The sequence below is a fragment of the Trachemys scripta genome, chromosome 10, assembly GCF_013100865.1.
Source record: "Trachemys scripta elegans isolate TJP31775 chromosome 10, CAS_Tse_1.0, whole genome shotgun sequence".
In the NCBI taxonomy this organism is placed as follows: Eukaryota; Metazoa; Chordata; order Testudines; family Emydidae; genus Trachemys; species Trachemys scripta.
In genome coordinates this window covers 46,611,047-46,614,361 of record NC_048307.1, presented here as the reverse complement: position 1 = coordinate 46,614,361, position 3,315 = coordinate 46,611,047, and the positions used below count along the sequence as shown (strand labels likewise).

The following is a 3,315-nucleotide window of genomic DNA, read 5'->3' as shown; positions in this document are numbered from 1 at the left end:
TTGGTAAGATTCTTCAGTTGGGATTTATAGCCAAATGGATAGCCACCTTACATTCTTTCTTAGAATTGATAAGGATCAATTATTTGTAATATTAATTTGACGATTTAACTAACGTGATGATAGTATGACTTTGATTTGATACATATATTCTTAGTTTGAATTAATAGTAGCAGAGCTTTGGTGATATGTGTAACACTTCCTGGGGTACCCCATTATGGGGCACCTCGCTACCACCTGGCTTTAGCGTGAGGCAGTCTTGCCAGTGCCTGCCAGATGGTCAGCCCCCCAACTCCTCTGGTCATGGGCAACACTCCTTTCTAGGCCTCCCTCTTTCTCTCTAGAAGTTAGTGATAGGCACACCCCAATCCTCAAGCCCCCAAACATCTCTCTGGAGCGTCCATCCTCTGCAGAACACTTGCAGTATTCACAGAGTCACTGCTCCAGCTTACCAGTTCTACCTCAGCTCACCGCCCTGCTTCACATAGCACTTGGATAGGTTTATAGTGAAAGTAAGGAAAAGTTTATTTAACAAAGATTTAAGTAATAGCAAGTAGGAGTATTGGAAAGAAATGGTTACATATAAAATAGAATCATAACATGCATTCCAGAAGAACTTGGACTTAATTAACAAGCTCTGCAATGCTCACCCAACGTCCTTGCAGCATTTGACCGCCAGGCTGGCTGGGACCTTCCTTTCATAAGACAAACATGCTGTTAGCTTATCTCCTTAGTGCAAGATCCCATGTGTTCCATCCTTTGTCCTTATTCATAAATAGGACATCCCCCCTGCTGATTTTTTCCTGTAGATTTTCTCTCTTGTAGGTTTCTCAGTCTTTTGACTGGTATCTGACTCAGTATGCAAACAGGTTTCCATTGGGAGGCAGACAATACACACATGGCCAGCCAGAGAGATAAGGGTCTGTTACCTCTTGACAGGGACATGTCTGAGGTACGTCACCTCCTGGTGACCTGCCTTAATGCCTAGATCTTAAGAAAACCATTTCCAGTATAGACACATATGTAGCCAATGATTTTAGTTTAGTATCCATTTATCATGTGATGTTATGATTAATCAGTGTGTTATATTACATATATTCTCTGTATGTTAATTAGAGTTGATTTGTAGGATTATAAAAATATAAGATTGATCAATATTTAGAGGAACTAAGTAGTAGACATGAATAAGGCAAGCTGAAATGCAAAAATCTGTAGGTCAAGGCCTGCAAGACTCTAGCTAAGCTATTTTAGGCCTTGGAGACAAGAAATGATGTCGCAAGTCAGTGACCGAGAGATAACCCGAAAGATGATGGGAAAGAGATACCAATCGGTAATATTGCGAAAGTATAGCTGGGAAGATTAAAATTAAATCATAAAATGCTGTAACAACAAATATTGTCTCTAACACATGCCTTAACCGCAGACAAAGCTGGTATGTCAATGTTGACAAAACCTACCCAGCCTATAGAATTTGGGATCCTTTGTGTTTCCAGGGGACACAAACCAATAGGAAAGAGAGGGTTGACACTTTCATGTATAGGTGCAGAATGTAGTATAGACAGACTCACGGTATAAAAAGGAGTCCAGTGGCACCTTAAAGACTACCAGATTTATTGGGCATAAGCTTTCGGGGGTAAAGTATATTTATGCTTATATCTGTAATTTTCACTCCATGTATCTGAAGAAGTGTTTTTTTACCCATGAAAGCTTATGCCCAAATAAATCTGTTAGTCTTTAAGGTGCCACTGGACTCCTCATTGTTTTTGTGGGTACAGACTAACGCGGCTACCCCTCTGATACTTGAGTATAAAAAGGGGTGCCCAGAGCAGGAAAATTGGCTTCCTATGGGAAACTGCAGCAGGAACCACTCCCATATTGATGGTCAATCCATGAGAGGGCCAACAGACTAACACCATCTAGGAGGATGTGAGTAGGTCTGTAGGTATAACCAGTTCATTATACGTATCTATAGGAATTGTATATGCTATGACATTTATTGCTTTGTTGATAACTTTAATAAAATTACTAAAAGATAGATGCTCTTTGTAATTGTATGTTATTTGCCTATGCTCTCATGTGTTCCTATGAACTCTAAATCTAATTGAACTTGAGACTGTAGCTGACAGAGCCGAACCCACTGAAATATGATTAACATTAAATAGAATAAAAGGTTACACATAACTCCTGAAATATTATCGGCACAGACACTTTGCAGTGAGTATGACGACCTGTGGGTGCCTGGCTCTGGGTAGTGACCTCACATGCCCCCCTTCTGTGAACTGTTATGCAGATATCCGATCCAGGGGATCACTGTTTATCTCTGTGCACTCACAGTGCCCTCTGCCAATTGGCACCCAGGCGTGTCTGGGGGGTCTCAGAATGTTTTCTTGGTTTTGTTTTTAAGTGTTTTAATAAAAGTTATAAGTTACATTGCTTTTGATAAGCAATGTGGGTCCAAAGCCTTTAAGGAGAGGCTGGGTATCAACCAGTCACCTAAAAGCATGACCAGCTCCTCCTAATTAGTCTTTGGTTCTCACTCTCCGCAGCCACCGCATCTAAAATGCTGAACACAGAGGAAAAAGGCTGGCTGTGCCTGGGTTCCTCCTCCCCTGGTAACAGCCTGGCTGTGCCTTAGCACCCTGCCCCCCCATAATGTGCTGGCTGTGCCCTGGTGCCCCCCAACTGACTGGCCATGCCTGGGTTCCTCCTTCCCCAGTGCCAGAGTGCCCCTCAACCTTGTAACAGACTGGCTGTGCCAGGCTGCCACCCATAAGAAGCAGGTGCTGCCTGGGCTCCAGCCTGTTAGTAAAAAGCGGGCAGGGCCCCCATGCCGTGATATCGCTATTGAAGCGATGCCGTGACTCGGATTCGAACCGAGGTTGCTGCGGCCACAACGCAGAGTACTAACCACTATACGATCACGGCGAGCTACTAGGGCTCTGTGACAAGCATCTGGCGCCCGCCCTTTTCAGAGCGGAGCTGATAACGTCACCACGAGAGTGCGCCTCGGCAGTTCTGTCTCCTCCCCTTACCGTGTCTAGAGCAGCTACTGCGCATGCGGCCCCCAATGGAAGGGGGCGAGCTCTAGGTGGCGCAGAGCTCCATGCAGAGCGCTAAACCAACGGATTGGGGAGCGGGAGGCGGGGCGAGCCGGAAGTGTCCTTAGGCGGGAGCAGTTGGCGCGTGTTCGCTCTAGTCAGGCGCGCGTAGCCACTTCTCAATGGGAAGGTCGGGGCTATGGTGGGCGGTGGGGCCGGCAGCTCTTCCCGCCCCTGCGGGGTCGGTTTGCTCGGCTGCGGCCTTCGCTGTCCCGCCTGG

At 45.8% G+C, this 3,315-nt stretch overlaps 1 non-coding gene across 1 annotated transcript; it reads right to left on the bottom strand.

Moving 5' to 3' along the window:
* Nucleotides 1–2,850: 2,850 nt before the first annotated feature.
* TRNAH-GUG lies at nt 2,851–2,922 on the bottom strand. The gene has a single exon. It is a non-coding gene; the product is annotated as a tRNA-His (tRNA).
* Between the last annotated feature and the right edge of the window lie 393 nt (nt 2,923–3,315).